Raw genomic sequence first — 27,959 nt, 5'->3', positions numbered from 1 at the left:
TGGGAACTGTACTGATAGGGCTGATGATGGGACAGAGGGATTGGATTGGTAATGATAAGGCTGATGAGCAGGTAGAGGGATGGGAACAGTACTGATAGGGCTGATGATGTGGCAGAGGGCTGGGAACTGCACTGATAGGGCTGATGATGGGGAAGAGGGATGGGAACTGTACTGTTAGGACAGATGATGTGACAGAGTGATGTGAACTGTACTGTTAGGGTTGATGATGGGACAGAGGGATGGGAATGGCACTGTTTGGATGATGATGGGATAGAGTGATGGGAACTGTACTGATAGGGCTGATGATGGGATAGAAGGATGGGAAATGTACTGACAGTGTGAGGATGTGATAGAGGGATAGGAACTGTATTGATAGGGCTGATGATGGGACAGAGGGATGGGAATTGTACTGATAGGGAAGAGGATAGGACAGAGGATTGGGAAGTGTACTGATAGGGCAATTGATGGGACAGAGGGATGGGATTGGTAATGATAGGGCTGATGAGGAGGTAGAGGGATTGGAACAGTACTGATAGGGCTGATGATGTGGCAGAGGGAAGGGAACTGTCCTGCTAGGGATAAGGATGGGATAGAAGGATGGGAATTGTACTGATAGGGCTGATGGTGGTACAGAGGGATGGGAACTGTCCAGTAGGGCTGATGATGGGGTAGAGGGATGGGAACTGTACTGTTAGGACAGATGATGTGACAGAGTGATGGGAACTGTACTGATAGGGCTGATGACGGGACAGAGCGATAGGAACTGTACTGATAGGGCTGATGATGGGGCAGAGGAATGTGAAATGTACTGATAGGGTTGATGTTGGGACAGAGGGATGGGAACAGAACTGTTTGGATGATGATGGGACAGAGTGATGGGAACTGTACTGATAGGGCTGATGATGGGATGGAGGGATGGGATCGGTAACAATAGGGCTGATGATGTAGAGGGATGGGAAAAGTACTGATCGGGCTGATGATGGAAAAGAGGGATGGGAACTGTACTGATAGGGCTGATGATGAGGCACAGGGATGGGAACTGTACTGATAGGGTGAGGATGGGGCAGACGGATGTGAACAGTACTGATAGGGGTGAAGATACGGCAAAGTTTTGGGTACTGTACTAATAGGGCTGATGATGTGACAGAGTGATGGGAACTGTACTGATAGGGCTGATGATGAGGCAGAGGGATGTGAACTGTACTGTTAGGGTTGATGATGTGACAGAGTGATGGGAACTGTACTGATAGGGCTGATGATGGGACGGAGCGATGGGAACTGTACTGATAGAGCTGATGATGAGGCAGAGGGATGTGAACTGTACTGTTAGGGTTGATGAAGGGACAGAGGGATGGGAATGGAACTGTTTGGATGATGATGGGATAGAGTGATGGGAACTGTACTGATAGGGCTGATGATGGGATAGAAGGATGGGAAATGTACTGATAGCGCTGATGATGGGACAGAGGGATGGGAATTGTTCTGATAGGGAAGAGGATGGGACAGAGGAAAGGGAAGTGAACTGATAGGGATGATGATGATGATGCAGAGGGATGGGAATTGTACTGATAGGGCTGATGATGAGGTAGAGGGATGGGAATTGTACCGATAGAGTTGAGGATGTGACAGAGGGATAGGAATTGTACTGATAGGGATGATGATGGTGCAGAGGGATGGAAACTGTACTGAAAGGGCTGATGATGGGGCAGAGGGATGGGATCGGTAAAGATGGGGCTGACGATGAGGTAGAGGGATGGGAATTGTACAGACAGGGAAGAGGATGTGACAGAGGGATGTGAACTGTAGTGATAGGGCTGATGATAGGACAGGGATATGGGAACTATACTGTTGGGGGGATGATGAGGTAGAAGGATGGGAACTGTACTGAGAGGGCTGATGATAGGACAGAGGGATGGGAACTGTACTAATAGGGATGAGGATTGGACAGTAGGATGGGAACAGTACTGATAGGGATGAGGATAGTACAGTAGGATGGGAACTGTACTGATAGTGCTGATGATGGAAAAGAGGGATGTGAACTGTACTGATAGGGTTGATGATGGGACAGAGGGATGGGAATGGATCTGTTTGGATGATGATGGGACAGAGTGATGGGAACTGTACTGATAGGGCTGATGATGGGATAGAGGGATGGGAAATGTACTGACAGGGTGAGGATGTGATAGAGGGATAGGAACTGTATTGATAGGGCTGATGATGGGACAGAGGGATGGGAATTGTACTGATAGGGAAGAGGATAGGACAGAGGATTGGGAAGTGTACTGATAGGGCAATTGATGGGACAGAGGGATGGGATTGGTAATGATAGGGCTGATGAGGAGGTAGAGGGATTGGAACAGTACTGATAGGGCTGATGATGTGGCAGAGGGATGGGAACTGTACTGATAGGGCTGATGATGGGGTAGAGGGATGGGAACTGTACGGTTAGGACAGATGATATGACAGAGTGATGGGAACTGTACTGATAGGGCTGATGATGGGACAGAGGGATGGGAAATGTACTGACAGGGTGAGGATGTGAACACGGGATAGGAACTGTATTGATAGGGCTGATGATGGGACAGATGGATGGGAATTGTACTGATAGGGCTGATGATGGGACAGAGGGATTGGATTGGTAATGATAAGGCTGATGAGCAGGTAGAGGGATGGGAACAGTACTGATAGGGCTGATGATGTGGCAGAGGGCTGGGAACTGCACTGATAGGGCTGATGATGGGGAAGAGGGATGGGAACTGTACTGTTAGGACAGATGATGTGACAGAGTGATGTGAACTGTACTGTTAGGGTTGATGATGGGACAGAGGGATGGGAATGGCACTGTTTGGATGATGATGGGATAGAGTGATGGGAACTGTACTGATAGGGCTGATGATGGGATAGAAGGATGGGAAATGTACTGACAGTGTGAGGATGTGATAGAGGGATAGGAACTGTATTGATAGGGCTGATGATGGGACAGAGGGATGGGAATTGTACTGATAGGGAAGAGGATAGGACAGAGGATTGGGAAGTGTACTGATAGGGCAATTGATGGGACAGAGGGATGGGATTGGTAATGATAGGGCTGATGAGGAGGTAGAGGGATTGGAACAGTACTGATAGGGCTGATGATGTGGCAGAGGGAAGGGAACTGTCCTGCTAGGGATAAGGATGGGATAGAAGGATGGGAATTGTACTGATAGGGCTGATGGTGGTACAGAGGGATGGGAACTGTCCAGTAGGGCTGATGATGGGGTAGAGGGATGGGAACTGTACTGTTAGGACAGATGATGTGACAGAGTGATGGGAACTGTACTGATAGGGCTGATGACGGGACAGAGCGATAGGAACTGTACTGATATTGCTGATGATGGGGCAGAGGAATGTGAAATGTACTGATAGGGTTGATGTTGGGACAGAGGGATGGGAACAGAACTGTTTGGATGATGATGGGACAGAGTGATGGGAACTGTACTGATAGGGCTGATGATGGGATGGAGGGATGGGATCGGTAACAATAGGGCTGATGATGTAGAGGGATGGGAAAAGTACTGATCGGGCTGATGATGGAAAAGAGGGATGGGAACTGTACTGATAGGGCTGATGATGAGGCACAGGGATGGGAACTGTACTGATAGGGTGAGGATGGGGCAGACGGATGTGAACAGTACTGATAGGGGTGAAGATACGGCAAAGTTTTGGGTACTGTACTAATAGGGCTGATGATGTGACAGAGTGATGGGAACTGTACTGATAGGGCTGATGATGAGGCAGAGGGATGTGAACTGTACTGTTAGGGTTGATGATGTGACAGAGTGATGGGAACTGTACTGATAGGGCTGATGATGGGACGGAGCGATGGGAACTGTACTGATAGAGCTGATGATGAGGCAGAGGGATGTGAACTGTACTGTTAGGGTTGATGAAGGGACAGAGGGATGGGAATGGAACTGTTTGGATGATGATGGGATAGAGTGATGGGAACTGTACTGATAGGGCTGATGATGGGATAGAAGGATGGGAAATGTACTGATAGCGCTGATGATGGGACAGAGGGATGGGAATTGTTCTGATAGGGAAGAGGATGGGACAGAGGAAAGGGAAGTGAACTGATAGGGATGATGATGATGATGCAGAGGGATGGGAATTGTACTGATAGGGCTGATGATGAGGTAGAGGGATGGGAATTGTACCGATAGAGTTGAGGATGTGACAGAGGGATAGGAATTGTACTGATAGGGATGATGATGGTGCAGAGGGATGGAAACTGTACTGAAAGGGCTGATGATGGGGCAGAGGGATGGGATCGGTAAAGATGGGGCTGACGATGAGGTAGAGGGATGGGAATTGTACAGACAGGGAAGAGGATGTGACAGAGGGATGTGAACTGTAGTGATAGGGCTGATGATAGGACAGGGATATGGGAACTATACTGTTGGGGGGATGATGAGGTAGAAGGATGGGAACTGTACTGAGAGGGCTGATGATAGGACAGAGGGATGGGAACTGTACTAATAGGGATGAGGATTGGACAGTAGGATGGGAACAGTACTGATAGGGATGAGGATAGTACAGTAGGATGGGAACTGTACTGATAGTGCTGATGATGGAAAAGAGGGATGTGAACTGTACTGATAGGGTTGATGATGGGACAGAGGGATGGGAATGGATCTGTTTGGATGATGATGGGACAGAGTGATGGGAACTGTACTGATAGGGCTGATGATGGGATAGAGGGATGGGAAATGTACTGACAGGGTGAGGATGTGATAGAGGGATAGGAACTGTATTGATAGGGCTGATGCTGGGACAGAGGGATGGGAATTGTACTGATAGGGAAGAGGATAGGACAGAGGATTGCTAAGTGTACTGATAGGGCAATTGATGGGACAGAGGGATGGGATTGGTAATGATAGGGCTGATGAGTAGGTAGAGGGATTGGAACAGTACTGATAGGGCTGATGATGTGGCAGAGGGATGGCAATTGTACGGATAGTACAGATGATGTGGCAGAGGGATGGGAACTGTACTGATAGGGATGATGGTGGGACAGAGGGATGAGAACTGTCCAGTAGGGCTGATGATGGGATAGAGGGATGGGAACTGTACTGATAGGGCTGATGATGAGGCAGAGGGATGGGATCTTTATTGATAGGGATGCAGATGGGACAGAGGGATAGGAATTGTACTGATAGGGATGATGATGGTGCAGAGGGATGGGAACTGTACTGAAAGGGCTGATGATGGTTCAGATGGATGGGATCGGTAAAGATAGGGATGACGATGAGGTAGAGGGATGTGAATTGTACAGACAGGGAAGAGGATGTGACAGAGGGATGTGAACTGTACTGATAGGGCTGATGATAGGACAGGGATATGGGAAATGTACTGTTGGGGGGATGATGAGGTAGAAGGATAGGTACTGAACTGAGAGGGCTGATGATAGGACAGAGGGATGGGAACTGTACTAATAGGGATGAGGATAGTACAGTAGGAAGGGAAATGAACTGATAGGGGTGATGATGGGACAGAGGGATGGGATCGGTAACGATAGGGCTGATGATGAGGTAGAGGGATGGGAAAAGTACTGATTGGGCTGATGATGGAAAAGTGGGATGGGAACTGTACTGATAGGGCTGATGACGGGTCAGAGGGATGGGATCAGTAAAGATAGGGATGACGATGAGGTAGAGGGTTGTGAATTGTACAGACAAGGAAGAGGATGTGACAGAGGGATGTGAACTGTACTGATAGGGCTGATGATAGGACAGGGATATGGGAAATGTACTGTTGGGGGGATGATGAGGTAGAAGGATAGGAACTGAACTGAGAGGGCTGATGATAGGACAGTAGGATGGGAATAGTACTGATAGGGATGAAGATAGTACAGTAGGAAGGAAAATGAACTGATAGGGTTGATGATGGGACAGAGGGATGGGATCGGTAACGATAGGGCTGATGATGAGGTAGAGGGATGGGAAAAGTACTGATCGGGCTGATGATGGAAAAGTGGGATGGGAACTGTACTGATAGGGCTGATGATGAGGCAGAGGGATGGGATCTTTATTGATAGGGATGCGGATGGGACAGAGGGATAGGAATTGTACTGATAGGGATGATGATGGTGCAGAGGGATGGGAACTGTACTGAAAGGGCTGATGACGGGTCAGAGGGATGGGATCGGTAAAGATAGGGATGACGATGAGGTAGAGGGTTGTGAATTGTACAGACAAGGAAGAGGATGTGACAGAGGGATGTGAACTGTACTGATAGGGCTGATGATAGGACAGGGATATGGGAAATGTACTGTTGGGGGGATGATGAGGTAGAAGGATAGGAACTGAACTGAGAGGGCTGATGATAGGACAGTAGGATGGGAATAGTACTGATAGGGATGAAGATAGTACAGTAGGAAGGAAAATGAACTGATAGGGCTGATGATGAGGTAGAGGGATGGGAAAAGTACTGATCGGGCTGATGATGGAGAAGTGGGATGGGAACTGTACTGATAGGGCTGATCATGGGGCAGACGGATGGGAACAGTACTGATAGGGGTGAAGATTCGGCAAAGTTTTGGGTACTGTACTAATAGGGCTGATGATGTGACAGAGTGATGGGAACTGTACTGATAGGGCTGATGATGAGGCAGAGGGATGTGAACTGTACTGATAGGGTTGATGATGTGACAGAGTGATGGGAACTGTACTGATAGGGCTGATGATGGGACAGAGCGATGGGAACTGTACTGATAGAGCTGATGATGAGGCAGAGGGATGTGAACTGTACTGTTAGGGTTGATGATGGGACAGCGGGATGGGAATGGAACTGTTTGGATGATGATGGGACAGAGTGATGGGAACTGTACTGATAGGGCTGATGATGGGATAGAGGGAGGGGAAATGTACTGACAGGGTGAGGATGTGATAGAGGGATAGGAACTGTATTGATAGGGCTGATGATGAGGCAGAGGGATGTGAACTGTACTGATAGGGTTGATGATGTGACAGAGTGATGGGAACTGTACTGATAGGGCTGATGATGGGACAGAGCGATGGGAACTGTACTGATAGAGCTGATGATGAGGCAGAGGGATGTGAACTGTACTGATAGGGCTGATGATGGGGTAGAGGGATGGGAACTGTACGGTTAGGACAGATGATATGAAAGAGTGATGGGAACTGTACTGATAGGGCTGATGATGGGACAGAGGGATGGGAAATGTACTGACAGGGTGAGGATGTGAACAAGGGATAGGAACTGTATTGATAGGGCTGATGATTGGACAGATGGATGGGAATTGTACTGATAGGGCTGATGATGGGACAGAGGGATTGGATTGGTAATGATAAGGCTGATGAGCAGGTACAGGGATGGGAACAGTACTGATAGGGCTGATGATGTGGCAGAGGGCTGGGAACTGTACTGATAGGGCTGATGATGGGGAAGAGGGATGGGAACTGTACTGAAAGGGTGAGGATGTGGCAGAGGGATGGGAACTGTACTGCTAGGGATAAGGATGGGATAGAAGGATGGGAATTGTACTGATAGGGCTGATGGTGGGACAGAGGGATGGGAACTGTCCAGTAGGGCTGATGATGGGGTAGAGGGATGGGAACTGTACTGTTAGGACAGATGATGTGACAGAGTGATGGGAACTGTACTGATAGGGCTGATGATGGGACAGAGCGATGGGAACTGTACTGATAGGTCTGATGATGGGGCAGAGGAATGTGAAATGTACTGATAGGGTTGATTTTGGGACAGAAGGATGGGAACGGAACTGTTTGGATGATGATGGGACAGAGTGATGGGAACTGTACTGATAGGGCTGATGATGGGATGGAGGGATGGGATCGGTAACAATAGGGCTGATGATGAGGTAGAGGGATGGGAACTGAAGTGTTAGGGTGATGATGGGACAGAGGGATGGGAACTGTACTGATAGGTCTGATGATGGGGCAGAGGAATGTGAAATGTACTGATAGGGTTGATTTTGGGACAGAGGGATGGGAACGGAACTGTTTGGATGATGATGGGACAGAGTGATGGGAACTGTACTGATAGGGCTGATGATGGGATGGAGGGATGGGATCGGTAACAATAGGGCTGATGATGAGGTAGAGGGATGGGAAAAGTACTGATTGGGCTGATGATGGAAAAGAGGGATGGGTACTGTACTAATAGGGCTGATGATGTGACAGAGTGATGGGAACTGTACTGATAGGGCTGATGATGAGGCAGAGGGATGTGAACTGTACTGTTAGGGTTGATGATGTGACAGAGTGATGGGAACTGTACTGATAGGGCTGATGATGGGACGGAGCGATGGGAACTGTACTGATAGTGCTGATGATGAGGCAGAGGGATGTGAACTGTACTGTTAGGGTTGATGAAGGGACAGAGGGATGGGAATGGAACTGTTTGGATGATGATGGGATAGAGTGATGGGAACTGTACTGATAGGGCTGATGATGGGATAGAAGGATGGGAAATGTACTGATAGCGCTGATGATGGGACAGAGGGATGGGAATTGTTCTGATAGGGAAGAGGATGATGTTGCAGAGGGATGGGAATTGTACTGATAGGGCTGATGATGAGGTAGAGGGATGGGAATTGTACCGATAGAGTTGAGGATGTGACAGAAGGATAGGAATTGTACTGATAGCGCTGATGATGGGACAGAGGGATGGGAATTGTTCTGATAGGGAAGAGGATGGGACAGAGGAATGGGAAGTGAACTGATAGGGATGATGATGATGATGCAGAGGGATGGGAATTGTACTGATAGGGCTGATGATGAGGTAGAGGGATGGGAATTGTACCGATAGAGTTGAGGATGTGACAGAGGGATAGGAATTGTACTGATAGGGATGATGATGGTGCAGAGGGATGGAAACTGTACTGAAAGGGCTGATGATGGGGCAGAGGGATGGGATCGGTAAAGATGGGGCTGACGATGAGGTAGAGGGATGGGAATTGTACAGACAGGGAAGAGGATGTGACAGAGGGATGTGAACTGTAGTGATAGGGCTGATGATAGGACAGGGATATGGGAACTGTACTGTTGGGGGGATGATGAGGTAGAAGGATGGGAACTGTACTGAGAGGGCTGATGATAGGACAGAGGGATGGGAACTGTACTAATAGGGATGAGGATTGGACAGTAGGATGGGAATTGTACTGATAGTGCTGATGATGGAAAAGAGGGATGTGAACTGTACTGATAGGGTTGATGATGGGACAGAGGGATGGGAATGGAACTGTTTGGCTGATGATGGGACAGAGTGATGGGAACTGTACTGATAGGGCTGATGATGGGATAGAGGGATGGGAAATGTACTGACAGGGTGAGGATGTGATAGAGGGATAGGAACTGTATTGATAGGGCTGATGATGGGACAGAGGGATGGGAATTGTACTGATAGGGAAGAGGATAGGACAGAGGATTGCTAAGTGTACTGATAGGGCAATTGATGGGATTGGTAATGATAGGGCTGATGAGTAGGTAGAGGGATTGGAACAGTACTGATAGGGCTGATGATGAGGTAGAGGGATGGGTATTGTACCGATAGAGTTGAGGATGTGACAGAGTGATGGGAATTGTACTGAAAGGGCTGATGACGGGGCATAGGGATGGGATCGGTAATGATAGGGCTGGCGATGAGGTAGAGGGATGGGAATTGTATCGACAGGTAAGAGGATGTGACAGAGGGATGGGAACTGTACTGATAGGGCTGATGATGGGGCAGAGGGATGGGAACTGTACTGATAGGGCTGATGATGTGACAGAGGGATTGGATCTGTACGGATAGGGCTGATGATGTGACAGAGGGATGGGAACTGTACTGATAGGGCTGATGATGGGGCAGAGGGATGTGAACAGTACTGATAGGGTTGATGATGGGACAGAGGGATGGGAACTGAAGTGTTAGGGTGATGATGGGACAGAGGGATGGGAACTGAAGTGTTAGGGTGATGATGGGACAGAGGGATGGGAACTGAAGTGTTAGGGTGATGATGTGACAGAGGGATGGGAACTGTACTGATAGGGCTGATGATGGGGCAGAGGGATGTGAACAGTACTGATAGGGTTGATGATGGGACAGAGGGATCTGAACAGTACTGATAGGGTTGATGATGGGATAGAGGGATGGGAACTGAAGTGTTAGGGTGATGATGGGACAGAGGGATGGGAACTGTACTGATAGGGCTGATGATGCGGCAGAGCTATGGGATCTTTATTGATAATGATGCGGATGGGACAGAGGGATGGGAACTGTACTGATAAGGATGATGATGTGATAGAGGGATGTTAACTGTTCTGATAGGGCTGGTGAAATGGCAGAGGAATGGGATTTTTCCTGATAGGGATGAGGAATGGACAGAGGGATGGGAAACATACTGATAGGGATGGTGATAGGACAGAGGAATGGGAACTGTTCTGATAAGCCTGATGATGAGGTAGAGGGATGGGAACTGTACTGAAAGGGCTGGTGATAGGACAGAGGAATGGGAACTGTTCTGATAAGCCTGATGATGAGGTAGAGGGATGGGATCTGTACTGAAAGGGCTGATGATGGGGCAGAGGGATGTGAACAGTACTGATAGGGTTGATGATGGGACAGAGGGATGGGAACTTAAATGTTAGGGTGATGATGGGACAGAGGGATGGGAACTGTACTGATAGGGCTGATGATGGGGCAGAGGGAGGTGAACAGTACTGATAGGGTTGATGATGGGACAGAGGGATGGGAACTTAAATGTTAGGGTGATGATGGGACAGAGGGATGGGAACTGTACAGATAGGGCTGATGATGGGATAGAGGGATGGGAACTATTGATAGGACTGATGATGTGGCAGAGGGATGGATCTTTACTAATAGGGATGCGCATGGGAGAGAGGGATGCGAACTGTACTGATTGGGCTTATGAGTAGGTAGAGGGACGGGAAATGTACTGATATTGCTGATGATGGGGCAGAGGGATGGGAACTGTACTGATAGGGCTGATGATGTGGCAGAACTATGGGATCTTTATTGATAAGGATGCGGATGGGACAGAGGGATGGGAACTGTACTGATAAGGATGATGATGTGATAGAGGGATGTTAACTGTTCTGATAGGGCTGGTGAAATGGCAGAGGAATGGGATTTTTCCTGATAGGGATGAGGAATGGACAGAGGGATGGGAAACATACTGATAGGGCTGGTGATAGGACAGAGGAATGGGAACTGTAATGAAATGGCTGATGATTTGGCAGAGGGATGGGAACTGTAATGATAGGGCTGATGATCGGACAAATGGATGGAAGTATACTGATCTGGCTGATGATGGGACAGAGGGATGGGAACTGTCCTGATAGGGCTGAAGTTTGGGCAGAGGGATGGGAACTGTACTGATATGGCTGATGATTTGGCAGAGGGATGGGAACTGTAATGATAGGGCTGATGATCGGACAAATGGATGGAAGTATACTGATCTGGCTGATGATGGGACAGAGGGATGGGAACTGTCCTGATAGGGCTGAAGATGTGGCAGAGGGATTGGAAATGTACAGTTACGGCTGATGATGGGAACTGTACTGTTATGGCTGATGATGGGGCAGAGAGATGGGAACTATACTGATAGGGCTGATGATGGGACAGAGGAATGGGGACTGTACTGATAGGGTTGATGATTGGGCAGAGGGATGGGATCTGTACTGATAGTGTGAGGATGGGGCAGAGGGATGGGAACTGTACTGATCGGCTGAAGATGGGACAGAAGGATGGGAAATGGACTGATAGGGCTGATGATTGGGCAGAGTGATGGGAACTGTAATGATAGGGTTGATGTTGGGGCAGTGCGAGGGGAATTGTACTGATAGGGCTGATGATGGGGCAGAGGGATGGGAACTGTACTTATAGGGCTGATGATGGCTCAGTGTGTTGGGAACTGTACTGATAGGGCTGATGATGGGGCAGAGGGGTGGGAACTGTACTGATAGGGCTGATGATAGGAACTGTTCTAATAGGGCTGATAATGAGGTGGAGTGATGGGAACTGTACTGATAGGGCTGATGATCGGACAAATGGATGGAAGTATACTGATCTAGCTGATGATGGGGCAGAGTGATGGGAACTGTACTGATAGGGCTGATGATAGGAGGAAGGAATGGAACCATACTGATAGGGCTGAAGATGTGGCAGAGGGATTGGAAATGTACTGTTATGGCTGATGATGGGGCAGAGAGATGGGAACTATACTGATAGGGCTGATGATGGGACAGAGGAATGGGGACTGTACTGATAGGGTTGATGATTGGGCGGAGGGATGGGAACTGTACTGATAGGGTGAGAATGGGATAGAGGGATGGGAACTGTTCTGATAGGGCTTATGATTGGGAAGAGTGATGGCAACTGTACTGATAGGGCTGATGATGGGGCAGCGGAATGGGGACTGTACTGATAGGGCTGACGATGTAGCAGAGCGATGGAAACTGTATTGATAGGGCTGATGATGAGGTAGAGGGATGGGAACTGTACTGATAGGGCTGATGGTAGGAGAAAGGAATGGAACTATACTGATAGGGCTGAAGATGTGGCAGAGGGATTGGAAATGTACTGTTAGGTCTGATGACGGGAACTGTACTGTTATGGCTGATGATGGGCAGAGAGATGGGAACTATACTGATAGGGCTGATGATGGGACAGAGGAATGGGGACTGTATTGATAGGGTTGATGATTGGGCGGAGGGATGGGAACTGTATTGATAGGGTGAGGATGGGATAGAGGGATGGGAACTGTTCTGATAGTGCATATGATGAGGTTGAGTGATTGGAACTGTACTGATATGGCTTATGATTGGTCTGAGGGATGGCAACTGTACTGATAGGGCTGATGATGGGACGGAAGGATGGGAACTGTACTGATAGGGCTGATGATGTGGCAGAGGGATGGGAACTGTACTGATAGGGCTGATGATGGGGCAGAGGGATGGGAACTGTACTGATAGGGCTGATGATAGGAACTGTACTAACAGGGCTGATAATGAGGTGGAGTGATGGGAACTGTACTGATAGGGATGAGGATGGGATAGAGGGATGGGATCTGTACTTATAGGGCTGATGATGGGGAAGAGAGATGGGAACTGTACTGATAGGGCTGATTATGGGGCAGAGAGTTTGGAATTGTACTGATAGAGCTTTAGATGCTGTAGACGGATGGGAACTGTACTGGTAGGGCTGATGATTGGGCAGAGCGATGGGAACTGTAATGATTTGACTGATGATGAGGCAGAGTGTTGGGAACTGTACTGATAGGGCTGATGTTGGGGCAGAGGGGTGGGAACTGTACTGGTAGGGCTGATGATAGGAACTGTACTAATAGGGCTGATAATGAGGTGGAGTGATGGGAACTGTACTGATAGGGCTGATGATTGGGCAGAGGAATTTGATCTGTAATCATAGGACAGATGATGGGGCAGAGGGGTGGGAACTGTACTGATAGGGCTGATGATGGGGCAGAGGGGTGGGAACTGTACTGATAGGGCTGATGATGTGGCAGAGGGATGGCAACTGTACTGATAGGGCTGATGATGGGGCAGAGGGGTGGGAACTGTACTGATAGGGCTTTAGATGCTGTAGAGGGATGGGAACTGTACTGATAGGGCTTTAGATGCTGTAGAGGGATGGGAACTGTCCTGATAGGGATGAGGATAGGATAGAGGGATGGGATCAGTACTGATAGGGCTGATTATGGGGCAGAGGAATTGGATCTGTAATCATAGGACTGATGATGGGGCAGAGTGATGGGAACTGTACTGATAGGGCTGATGATGGGGCAGAGGGATGGGAACTGTACTGATAGGGCTGATGATGTGGCAGGTGAATGGGAGCTGTACTGATAGGGCTGAGGATGTGACATTGTGATGGGAACTGTGCTGATAGGGCTGATGTTGGGTCAGAGGGATGGGAACTGTTCAGATAGTGATGAGGATGGGACAGAGGGATGGGAAATGTATTGATAGGGCTGATGATGTGGCAGGGGGATGGGAACTGTACTGATAGGGCTTTAGATGCTGTAGACGGATGGGAACTGTACTGGTAGGGCTGATGATTGGGCAGAGCGATGGGAACTGTAATGATTTGACTGATGATGAGGCAGAGTGTTGGGAACTGTACTGATAGGGCTGATGTTGGGGCAGAGGGGTGGGAACTGTACTGGTAGGGCTGATGATAGGAACTGTACTAATAGGGCTGATAATGAGGTGGAGTGATGGGAACTGTACTGATAGGGCTGATGATTGGGCAGAGGAATTTGATCTGTAATCATAGGACAGATGATGGGGCAGAGGGGTGGGAACTGTACTGATAGGGCTTTAGGTGCTGTAGAGAGATGGGAACTGTACTGATAGGGCTGATGATGTGGCAGAGGGATGGCAACTGTACTGATAGGGCTGATGATGGGGCAGAGGGGTGGGAACTGTACTGATAGGGCTTTAGATGCTGTAGAGGGATGGGAACTGTACTGATAGGGCTTTAGATGCTGTAGAGGGATGGGAACTGTCCTGATAGGGATGAGGATAGGATAGAGGGATGGGATCAGTACTGATAGGGCTGATTATGGGGCAGAGAGATTGGAATTGTACTGATAGAGCTGATGATAGGACCAAGGGATGGAACTATACTCATAGGGCTGCTGATGGGACAGAGGGTTGGGAAATGTACAGATATGCTGATGTTTCGGCAGAGGGATGGGATCTGTAATCTTATACTGATGAAGTTGCAGAGTGATGGGAACTGTACTGATAGGGCTGATGATGGGGCAGTGGGATGGGAACTGTAGTGATAGGGCTGATGATTGTGCAGAGCGATGGGAACTGTAATGATTTGACTGATGATAGGACAAAGGAATGGGAACTGAACTGATAGGGTTGATGATGTGTCAGTGGGATGGGAACTGTACTGATCGGGCTGATGATGAGGTACATGGATGGGAACTGTACTTATAGGGCTGATGATTGGGCAGAGGGATGGGAACTGTATTGATAGGGCTGACGATGGGGCAGAGGAATGGGAACCGTACTGATAGGGCTGATGATAGGACAAAGTAATGGAACTATACTGATAGGGCTGATGATGTGGCAGAGGGAAGGGAAATGTACTGTTGGGGCTGATGACGGGAACTGTACTGTTAGGGCTGATGATGGGGCAGAGAGATGGGAACTATACTGATAGGGCTGATGATTTGGCAGAGGGATGTGAACTGTATTGATAGGGTTGATGATGGGGTGGAGGGATGGGAGCTGTACTGATAGAGCTGAGGATGGGACAGAGGGATGGGAACTGTACTGATAGGGCTGATGATGTGACATTGGTATGGGAACTGTGCTGATACGGGTGATGTTGGGACAGATGGATGTGAACTGTTCAGATCGGGATGAGGATGGGACAGAGGGATGGGAACTGTACTGATAGAGATGAGGATCGGATAGAGGGATGAAAACTATTCTGACAGGGCTGATGATGCAGCAGTTGTTATACAAGTTGATGCAACATGTAGTGAAATGGTGAGGAAGAAGATGCAGGGCAAAATTGCTGTCAGTGGGACGAGGTGAAATATAACATGGAGGCAAAATCAAAAAGAGTGATCAATACAGCCTGGAATGAGTTACATTTGAATGTACACAGTATATGGTCTTGTTGTGCAATTACTGATTGGCTGGTGTGACCTTGTGGGCATCACTGAAGTGTGGCTGAAATAAGATAATAATTGGGAGCTTAACCTCCAAGAATACATCTTGTATCAATAGGGCTGGCAAGGAAGCAGTGGAGTGGGATGGCTCTGTCGGTAATAAATGAAAACAAATCCTCAGAAAGTTGTGACTTCGGATCAGAATATATTGAACCCTGTGGGTGGAGTTAAGTAACTGCAAGGGTAAAAAGTCCCTAATGGAGTTATATACAGGCTCCAGAAGAGTAGCCAGGATGTAGACTAGAAATTTCAATGGGAGATAGAAAAGACATGTAAAAAAAGGAAATGTTATGATAGCCAGGACAGGTTTCAATATGCACGCAGATAGGGAAATCATGTTGGCGCTTGATCCCAAGGGAGGGAATTTGTAGAATGCCTATGCAATGGCATTTTAGAGCAGCTTGTGCTTTAGCCCAGAAGGAGAAAGGCAACTCTGGATGTGTGTAGTAAACTAGATTTGATTAGGGAGACTAAGATAAATAAACTCCTAGGAGGCATTGAACATAATATGATAGAATTCACACTGCAGTTTGAGAAGGAGAAACTAAAATCAGATGTATCAATATTACAGTGGAGTAAAGGGAATTACAGGGGCATGAGAGAAGAACTGGCCAAAGTTGATTGGAAAGGGACACTAGCGAGATAACAGCAGATCAGCAACAGCTGGAGTTTCTGGAGGCAGTTTGAAAGGTGCAGGATATATACATCCCAAAGTTGGAGGAATATTCTAAAGGGATGATGAGGCAACCATGGTTAACAAGGGACATCAAAGGCAGCATAAAAGGAAGAGAGAAGGCACATAATATAGCAAAACATACATGAAACAAGAAAATTTGGAAACATAAAAACTAATAGATGGCAGATAAAATTACACAAGGAGAGAAAAGATGAAATATGAAGGTTATATTAAAGAATATATCAGAAGTGAATTCATATATATGAAGAGTAAAAGAGAGGTGCGTGTGGATACTGAACCACTGGAAAATAACGCTGGAGCAGTAGCAATGGGGGACAAAGAAATGATGGGCAAACTTAAGTATTTTTTGTCAGTCTTCACTGTGGAAGATACTAGCAGTATGCAAGAGATTTGAAGGTATCAAGGTGCAGAAGTGAATGTACTTGCTGTAATTCAGGAGAAGGATCTTGGGAAGCTGAAAGGTCTGATAAATTCACCTGGACCAGATGCACTACACCGCAATATTCCGAAGGGGTTCCTGTAGAAATTGTGGAGGCTTTAGTAATGATTTTTCAAGAATCACTAGATCCTGGAATGGTTCTGGTGGAGAGGAAAACAGCAAGTGTCATTCCACTCTTAAGATGGGAGGGAAGCAGAGGAAAGGAAATTATAAGCTAGCTAGCCTAACTTCAGTGTTTGGAAAGACATTGGAGTCCATAATTAAGGATGATGTTTTGGGGAACTTGGAGTCAAATGATAAATTAGGCCAAAGTCAGCATGGTTTCCTTAAGGAGAAATCTTGCCTGACAATTCTGCTGGAATTCTTTTAGGTAATAACAGACAGGATACACAATAGGGAGTTAGTGGATGCTGTTTATTTGGATTTTCAGAAGGTTTTTGATAGGGTGCCATACATGAGGTTGTTTAACAATATAAGAGTCCATTGTATTGCAGTAATGATACTAGCATGGATAGAAGATTGGCTGACTAGGAGGCAAAGAATCAGAATAAAGGGGGTCAGGTGGTGTTTCTCAGACATTGGTACTGAGACCACTTCTTTTCGTGTTATATGTTAATGATTTGGATGATGGAATTGAAGTCTTTATGGCCATGCTTGCAGATGATACAAAGATAGGTGGAGGGGCAGGTAGTGTTGGGAGGGAGGCTGCAGAAGGACTTGGAAGATTAGGAGAATGGGCAAAGAAGTGGCAGATGGAATATAGTGTAGGGAAGTGTATGGTCATGCAATTTGGTAGAAGGAATAAAGGTGAAGACTATTTTCTAACTGGAGAGAAAATTCAAAATTCAGATGGACACGTAAATTTCAAATGGATTTGGGAGTTCTTGTGTAAGGATTCTCCAAATGTTAATCTGCAGGTTGAGTCAGTGAAGGAAGAGAAATGCAATGTGAGCATTCATTTGAAGAAGATTAGAATATAAGAGCAAGGATATGAAGCAAATGCTTTATAAGGCATTGGTCAGACCACACATGAAGTATTTTTGGTCCCTTTCTCTATGAAAAGATGTGTTGACATTGGAGAGAGTCCAAAGGAGGTTCATGAGAATGATTCTGGGAATGAAATGGTTAATGTCAATTATGACAGTTTTGAGGAAGTAGAGAGGCTACAGAAGGACTTAGAAAGATTAGGAAAGTGGACAAAGAAGTGGCAGGTGGAACACAGTGTTGGGAAGTGTATGGTCATGCACGTGGAGTATCGTGAGCAATTTTGTGCCCCTTATCTTAGAAAGGATGTGCTGAAACAACAGAAAATTCAAAGGAGGATCACGAAAATGATTCCAGTATTGAACAGCTTGTTACTTGAAGAAAATCTGATGGCTCTGGGCCTGTATGCACTAGAATTCAGAAGAATGAGAAGTGACCTCATTGAAACCTATCAAATGGTGAAAGGCTTTGATAGAGTGGGTGTGGAGAGGAAGTTTCCTGTGGTGGGAGGAGCTAAGACCAGAGTACACAGCCTCAGGATAGAGGGGTGTCCTATTAAAATGGAGATAAGGAGGAATTTCTTCAGTCCAAGTGTGTTGCATCTGTAGAATTCATTGCTACAGGCAGCTGTGGAAGCCAAGTTCTTATGTATATTTAAGGCAGGTTGATAGATTCTTGATTAGCCAGGGCACGAAGGGGAACGGGGGGAGACACCAGGAGACTTGGGACTGAGAAGGAATTAGATCAGCCATTATGAAATGGTGGGGCAAACTTGTTGGGCCAACTGGCCTAATTCTGCTCCTATGCGTGATGGTTTTATGCATGATGGCTCTGGGCCTGTACTTGCTGGAGTTTCAATGACTGAGGAGTGATCTCATTGATTAGGAATCCAGTTACAGAGGGAGGCACAGAAGCTGAAGGTTTGGAACTTGTTGATTAGAATGAGGGTATGATTGTGTTGAACACAGAGCTGTAATCAATAAACGGCAGTGTGATGTAGTAATGGTTATTATTATTTTCTAGGTGATCTAAGGCCAAGTCGAGAGCCAGTGAGACTGTGGTCCTAGGCAAATTGTGGTGACAGGCGAATTGCAGTGGATCCAGGTCCAGGTCCTTCCTTAGACAGGAATTGTTTCTAGCCATGACCAACCTCTTGAAGCACCTCATCACAGTAGAGGTGTGTGCCACTGGGCAATAGTCGCTGTGGAAGCTCTCCCTGCTCTTCTTAGCCACTGGTATGATTATCATCCTTTTGAAACAGGTGGGACCTTCGACTGCAGCAGTGAGAGATTGATGATGCCCTTGAACACTCCTGCCAGCTGGTTGGCACAGGTTTACCAAGTCCCTCCAGGTACACCCTCAGGACTGATGCCTTGAAAGGGTTTACTCTCTTGAAAGATGTTCTGATGGCAGTCTCCTAGATGGAGATCACTGCTGGGATACGCACAGATGTACTTTTATTCTCCATTTCAAAACAAGCATAGAAATCATTGAGTTCATCTGAGAGTGAAGCATTATAACAATTGATATTGTTAGATTTCACTTTGTAGGAAATTTCCTGCAAATTCTGCCAGCCAACGTGCCTCTGACCTTAATTGGAATTGTTTCTCCCCCTTCAAATAGCCTTCTACAGTTCACACCCGGATTTCTTGTATAGTTCTGAATCACCGGTCTTGAACGACACAGATTTAGCCCTCAGCAGACTACGAATCTCAAGGCTCATCCATGCTTTTGGCTTGGGTATGTCTGGTATATTCTCAAAGGCACACACTCATCCATACAGGTCTTGATGAAATTGGTGACAAGCATGGCATATTCACTCTAACTTGAAGATGAATAATCAAATATTGTCTTGTCAACCAAATCAAAGCAATCCTGTAAATGCTTCTCCACCACCTTTGACAATGCCCTCTTAGTGTCACCTCTGCTGCTGCAGTCGTCAGTCTCTGCCTATACGCTGGGAGTAGACTGGACCTGGAGTAGCCAGGTGACTGGACCTTTCAAAGTGTGAGCATGGGACGGTAAGCATTCTTGGTGGTGTAACTATGGCCAGGTTTCACAGATGGTAGTTGTTCAGAGACTTCTTCAGGTTGGCCTGGTTGAAATCTCCTGCAATGATAGAGAAGACATCAAGGTGCGGTGTTTCATGCCTGCTGTTTATGTTGCTCAGGTCCTCTGGTGCCAGGCTGACATTGGCCTGAGACGGTATGTCTCGCATTGTGATATTTTGAGCAGTTAACATTTAAGATGTATTCTCTTTCATTTTCAGGAGTCAATCGTTTTGCTTGCACTATTGAATGAAATGGTATCAAACAGCTGTAGGAATTTATTAGGTAATCAGCAATTAATGAAGTAATTAAGTGGGTGAGTTAATTGAAGCCAATATCATGATTTTTATTTGATTTCATTGTGCGAAATTTGTGAGCAAATTAATAATCCCCTTGAACTAGTTGAAAGGAGTTACTTTGAAAGAGTTAAAACAGGTATTAACTGGTTGACTTAATGAGACATCTGTGTGAAAAACCAGATTAGCAAAACTGTTATTCTAATTGCTAATTTCTGCAGCAGTCAAATTTGTGTTGAATGCTTCATAGTTCCTTTTAATTGATGAAGCCAAAGGCTGTTAAAACAGAGAAAGTGAGAGCCCTGTGACATCATGTGTCATAGCTGAAGCTTTAGGCAACTCTTTTACCATGGTTGTCGAGGGGATTCGAGAACATTGTAACCATGACTTAGCCAAACCGCACTCTTCAGATCCAAATCCCCATATCCTCTGTTGTTATTGACCAAGTCTCCAATTGCAATGAAGCTGGTGATAAAAATGTATCAATTCAATGAGCCAATCCTCTGGAGAGTATCTAGTTCTCCTTTCCTGCCACAATGTCTTATAATTTTTAAACGTTAAGACAACAACAAGCAATTTTTGCTATCATTCCTTACTTAACTTTAAAATCTTGAATATAGATGAGTAACTTTGCAGAATTATATATTTACAATAGTATCACATCCTATCTAACAGAATCCCTTTGAATATTGAAATACAGGTGGCTGACCCAAAAGCTTCTGAGCCACACAATATATAACTCTTTTTTTACAGTGTTGAGGATGGCTCTCTGAATATAAAACTAACAGAATATTAAGTGACAAACAGACCTGACCTGAACTGCCATTAAATGGCAGGAATGTACTTTTCACAACAGGTTAACAATACAGAAGCTGGCTTTCTTTGAACAGCACTTGATACGAACATTCATCTGCTGCAAATAATCCCAACCTTTTTTTATGCTGTGGACCAACGTCATTAAGCAAAGGGGTCCATGGACCCCAGGCTGGGAACCCCTGATCTGTTGTCTTCCCTTGCATAATTGCAATGGTACATATCCAGAAAATCCCTCACCTAATGATTATTTTAATAGCCTTAAAGTATTAGTTGTTAAAAAATGAACAGTTTAATTTCCTGAACATTGGTGCTTATTTTAATTAATATCAACTATAGTTGCTTTCATAACTCCAGAGTAATTCCGAACATATTTATGAGCCACTCCAACACACGTGAACCAAATCTTGGAACTACCCTCTGTGGGACTAGGAATTCCTTAACAGGCAGGTCCTGTACACTGCCCACTAACTTGCTCTCATCTGCTGTGCAGATGCACTGTCTACCCTCCAATGACAAGGTGGGGTGGAGAATGGGGTATCCATTAGCGATCCTTTTGTATGGGTGTCAGGAACTGGGCAAGAAGGGAGTCCCATGGAACTCCTGTTCAATTGATTGTAAGTTAGGTCATGGACTCCACAGCTGTCAGTCACTTTTGCAGTCTTGGCAACTCCACAATTCATGCATACTCAGAATGTGCAAGCTGATGGTCTCTCTGAACTCCTCAAGGGTTTGCTCGACACTTCCTGACTTTTTCGGCATTGGTGCATGTGGTGGGTGGGGGGGAGGGGTGGGACCTGCTCTTCCATTTGACCCTGGACCTGTCAAGGTGCTCCTGTCTTGGGCATCAATGACAGTTCCCTTCCTCAAATTAGTCCATTGGGATATTTTGTAGGCATCTCAAATTACAGATAGGACCTTTTCAGGTTAATGCACTGCTAGAAGTAGCAGGGCAGCTCTCCTCAGTACTGTTTAGATTTTTACACAGGTCTCTTCTGGTTTGCTGAGCCGTAAAGTATGCCGATGTTGCATCTCGGGTTTGATTGTTATTTTTAGGTATGTAGGGATGGTTTTGGGGACATAGAGGGGTATTAGAGGTCAGGCTATGACTCATGGACAGAAATGAGGGGAATTAAAAAAATGAATCAGTGCAGGAATCTGTTTCGAGGTCGAAGGCACTCTGTGGTTGAATCGTATTGCAGGGCTAAGGAGACCATAGTGTGTGAATGGGTGGGAGGGATGAAAATGAGTTTGTTTTGCTGTTGGCCTTGTGTCTTGTTCTGTGGAACATTTTGGACATGCTATGTTGGTGTCAGAATATGTGGCAAGACTTATGGTCTGCTCCCAGCCCATCCTTGGTTGTGCTGGTCGTCAGGAGAAATGACACATTCCAGTGCATCTTTCTATGTACTTGTGGTAAATAAATCTGAATCTGATTGGAATTTGGACATTAAAGTTTTGACAAGGTGCAAACCTACCGCCAGGGCTATGATGGATACTTCCCTAGCAGTGAAAATGAACACTTGGCAAGTTCCATTCAAGGGCATAGAACCCCAATGAGAAATCCGTCTGGCAAGTTTGACATGCAGGAAGCACTTTACAGTGGACTCCAGGGGTGACGTGCAAATGAGTGATATCTTACCCTTTGCAAAGGTATTAAAGCCACAAGAAAATAGGAACCATGTCAGGTGAAATCAGCACAACTTAAGTAAATGGATCACAGGAATGAGCACTACCTAGAGCCGCGTTCCGCACAAAATGTTACTGGCAAAGCACAGAATGGCTGGCTGAGTTAAGTGATCTCAAGTCTGAACCCAGCAAGGAGGAACATCGGAGCGTTCCACATGACCTTGCAGATGACAAAGCAGCAAGTAAAGATGCTATTTCAACAGAAATAATCATACCTGGGAAAAGAGTATTTCTCACATGGGTAGGTATGTACTCCTCTTTGATGGAGAAACAGCTTAGTGGCACATGAGAACAGGTGAAATGCTGACAAGGTAAGAACAAAATAAGTTCAACAACATTATTGACATGTCCTTTAGCAATATGGCAGGAAAATCATTTTCTAGCATAACACTGAACAGACTACAAATGCCGATGGAACAAATATATTTGAGTCACAGTATAATTTGAGGGCAGGATGGCATTCTCTCTAGGGCAGCTCCAGGAAACATAGAAAAGTATAAAAATAAATACTTTGCTTTTAAAGAAAATGATATGACTAATACATTTAGAACCCTGTGAGCAGATCAGGTCGCTAAGATTCTTAAAAAAATCTGTCCCCTTAGACTACTAAACATGATCACTTCTTGTACTGTGCTGTATAATTTCTTTGGCGACTGAGATGGAGTAAAATAATGTTATGTTCCTTCCTGTCACTATTTGCCATATTCTCCCTTATCCTCTGATGTTTTCAGCAATACAGTACTTGGGCTGTATCTTCCCACGCATCTTCAATGGGAAGGCAACATAACCTGGCTCATGTCAAGGCCAAACCTAAAATCTGTCATGTCACAAATGCAGAAAATGCAGCCTTTTGCTATAGAAAACAAAACTAATTTGCACTCATTGATAAGTTTTTTACAAAAATGCATTGGGATGAACTTTACAACAACCTTGCAGTACTAACACTGCAGAACAGGATTTCACTAAATGGATTCTGTTAACTTTAAGCTTAATATGACACTGACAATTAAGCCTTTTCTGAATTATAATCAAGAATCTCTCAGTTGACAATGGAATTTATATAATGACTATGAAGGCATCAAACATATTTGGAATAATAATTGAAAATATCTAACATTGCACATAGACTTATTTATGTTTAAAGTCTGATCTCCCAATATTCTACTGTGCAGGTGAATTATGGCTAACTTATTAAAATTACAAAAGGAAGGTCAATTGCATCATCTCATTTGTTTGCAGAATATTGGTTGGATAAGTGAAAAGCCCCAAATTTGGAACATTGAACAAAGTATACACTATGTTGAGCCAGTTTTGGCTAAAGTATGTGGGAAAGATATAAAATGGGTAATGTAGGATGGCTGAAATCTATTTATACACAGACTTAACCTTTGATTAAAGTCCAAATGGCAGACCAATACTGAAATTCAAAGTTGCTTGCCAAACAGGTTTAAATTTGTACAGAATTGGACCATAGAGAATGAATGAGATAACAAGCAAAAGACCCAGATGGTGAAAGATAATTTATATATGGTTACAGATCAGCAAAAGTGACTGTGTTCAACACAAAGAGGCAGAGCATACCATGAAGAATCAATCTTCTCAAGATGATATGCTGGAAATGTTTATTTGCAGCAACTGCAAGAAGATAGGCTTATCTCATTTGTGGTGTTTGCAGGCATAACTGATACTCCTTACAAGATCAATACTGGAGTGCAATTTCTATTGTAAACCTCCAAAATTCTGTTCTACGGAAGTGAATCATGGCTAACTTATTAGAATTAGAAAAGATCAATTGTATCATTTCTTTAGTATGCAGAATTCTAGTTAGCAGGTGAAAGTGTTTAAGCTCTGGAACAAAGGATATGCTATGAAGGCTTGGACTCAAGAGAAAACAAAATGATTGAGTAACAAGACAGAGGCGTAAGGGTTAATGTTTAGGGACTCACATTGCATCAAAGTGTAATGTTATTAGATTACACAAAGGGTACTTTCAATGTGACAAGCAGACATCAACATGGGCATGTTAGAAAGTGTAGAGGCTTGATCCAAAGGCAGAGCAGTGCAGATGATGTAGCAATGAGTGATAACCAATAAAAAGCTGCACAATAACAAGCCACAAGAGGCCACAAAACAAGAGAGGACAGGTCCTAAGCACCACAGTCAACAAGGTAACTGAAGGCTATGAGCAACTGGTTGAGTTTGACTAGTTGGTGATTTCTGTTCACTGGGAGGACACTGGGAGCTGCCTGCTTGTGCAGGCCTGATAGGAACCTCCTCCCCACTCCCCTCCCGATATCCCAGTGTGATCTGGATGGGTCCAGTGGAACTCCTCGATCAGCATTGGATCAAAGATGAAGATAGACGGCATGCAAGACCTGCCCTCTGGGCCGTACGCTTCCCAGTAGGCCAGATACTGCACATCACATCCATGATGATGTGAATTTGTTAACAGGAGAAACGTGAACAATGCAACATCTTCCCCCATACTAGGTGCAGGATCAGGTGGGTTGAATGGTCCATGGACAACAATGGCTTGAGGCAGGAAAGGTAGAACATAGAAACGTAGAAAGCTACAGCACATTACAGGCCACAATGTTGTGCCGACCATTGTTGTGCTGTAGGTGTGACCCTGTTAGAAGATGACAGCTGGAGGTGGTAAATGACTGGATTGACGTGATGGGTAATCTAGAAGGGACCAATGAACTGGGGCAAGAGCTTGTGGAAGTCGGTGTGTGCAGGGGCAGATCTCAGATGGACAGACAGAAATAGTCGCCAGGTCGAATTAGTCTGGCAGGGCGCTGTGACGGTTGCCAGCTGGGATGACCGTCTGTGCGCTCTTCCATGCATTCCAGCAGCAGTGAACCAGGGCCCTTGTGGGCAGGATTTCCACTTCCGCATGGAACAATGGGAGCTGGTTGCCATGAAACACTTCAAAAGTTGACATACCTGTGGCAAAGGTGGTGTGTAAATTGTGGGACAGCTCGACCCAGAGCGGATACTTCTTCCATGTGGAAGGGTTAGAAATGGTGAAGCTTCCCCACTTGCTGATTTGCTCCTTTTGACTGTGCGTTGGTCTGTGGATGAAAGCCCGAGGACAAACTCACTGAGGTGTGGAGGAGGGAACAGAAGGCTTGCCACGAGCTGGGGATGAATGGTGGGTCCCTGTCTGACATGATATCCTGAGGAAAACCATGGAGGTGAACTGCACATTGGAGAACAAGGTCAATGGTCCCATCGGTTGTTTGGAGAGGACAAGGAAGTGGGCCACCTTGGAGAATTGCCATGATCACCATTGCCCTATCAGGAGATAGAAAAACCATGATGAAGTCCACAGCGATGGGTGCCGAGGGACTGTTAGGGGCTGCAGGAGCCCAGAAGGCTGCCGGCTGAAAGAATTGGACGGGATATTTGAGGGCTAACAGCAGCAAACTGATGTACATCTGCGATCATGGGGAGCCACCCAGGATCAGCATCACAGAAAATCCTAAGTCCATCTTGTGTCTGGAAGGCCGGAGATGGGTGGTATTGGCCAGAGCAAGCTCGCAATGCTTGGTCTGGCCGATGTGGCTCTTCAGGTTCCAGGCAATTGGGGCAAGGATCTAGGAGAATGGAATGATGGGCTGAGGGTGTATCTCCATTTCAGATGGGTCAAACTGTCATGGGATGGCATCCATGTTAGTACTCTTGGAGTCGGGTCAGTAGGAGATGAAGTTGAATTGCTCAAAGAAGGAAGCCTACAGAGTCTGTCATGGATTGAGCTGGCGGGTCTGTTGTGTGGATACAAGTTTCTGGTGGCCAGTCATGCAGGTCTTGGGTTTTCCATCAGTAAATATCTTGTTCCTCCAAGGCTAATTTAAATGGTGAGTAGCTTCCCGTCTTCTGCTCCATAATGGCACTGACTAGAGTTGAACTTCCTTAAGAAGCCACAAGCGTGTGTCTTCCCATTTGGCTCTCACTGGGAGAGGATGGCCCCGGTGCCCATGTCAGATGAGCCCACCTCTACCACAAAACATTTGGAAGGACTTGGGTTGTAGAGAATGGGAGTGGTGATGAAATGACTCGAGCTCCTTGAAAGCATGGTCCACAGTAGCAGACGAGGTTATCTGTGAGGTAGGTGGTTTGGTTAGAGAGGTGAGAGGAGCAGCAATTTGGCTGTAGTTCCTGATGAAATATTGGTAGAAGTTTGGGAAGCCCAAGAAATGCTGTAGCTGTTTGAGGGGGAACAGTTGGGGCCATTCAATGATGGTATGTACTTTCTCTTGTTCCAGGGTAATGCCTTCAGGTGTAAAAGCATAATCCTGGAAGGATATGACTGGTGTATGGATCTGACATTTTTCTAACATGCTGTACAGTTGGTTTTTGAGGGGATGCTGAAGGACTGAACAGATGTGACAACTATGGTCTTGGGAGTCCTTGGGGAACATGAGGATGTCATCATACCTGTGGATCAGGTCTTGGAGGATTTTGTTAATGAGGGAAAATGGCAGGACTGTTGGAATGTCTGAATGGCATCACCAAGTATTCATAGAGGCCAGTAGGTGTTATAAACCTTGTCCTCCACTCACCTCCCTGACAAATATGGATCAGATATATATGCTCCGTAAATCTAGTTTGGTGAAGATCTGTGCCTTGGAGTGTCTCAAATGTGCTATCTTTTGAGGGGAGATGGTGGAAGTTCTTACTGGTGATTTTGTTGAGTCCACAATAGTCGATGTGGGACAAAGACCCCATCTTTCTTCTTGACAAAGACAAATCCTGCTCTTGTTGTTGACTGGGATGGTTGAATGACGCCACACTGCAGTACTTTAGCAATGTAGTCGTTGTTTGCTTGGGTCTCAGGAGTTGAGAGGGAGAGAAGACAACCTCGATGTGGGGTGGTGCACAGGAGATCGATTGTGTAGTCGTGTGGTCACTGAAACAGCAGGATGTTGGCTTCTCTCTTACTGAAGCCAATGGCATTTCTGTGGGAGTTCGGTGAGATCAAGGGTTTCCTCTGTCCACAGATTTATGGTGTGGTCAACAGTGAACTGGATGACCAGGCTAAATGAGGGTTTTGAGTGGAGAGCCAGCAGTAACCCAGAATGAGTCAATCAGGAGGAAATGGATGGAATCTTGGTGCTTTCTGATCCTCATGTACACTGGCCATGCGTGTGGGCCCCTACCATCCCAGACTCCAAAGGACATTCATCAATGACCGTGATGCAGAGGGGGTGAGAGATAAGCTTGGTAGGAAGTCCAAGCTGCACACACACAC

The sequence above is a fragment of the Hypanus sabinus genome, chromosome 9, assembly GCF_030144855.1.
Source record: "Hypanus sabinus isolate sHypSab1 chromosome 9, sHypSab1.hap1, whole genome shotgun sequence".
NCBI lineage: Eukaryota > Metazoa > Chordata > Chondrichthyes > Myliobatiformes > Dasyatidae > Hypanus > Hypanus sabinus.
This window is presented reverse-complemented; position numbering follows the sequence as displayed.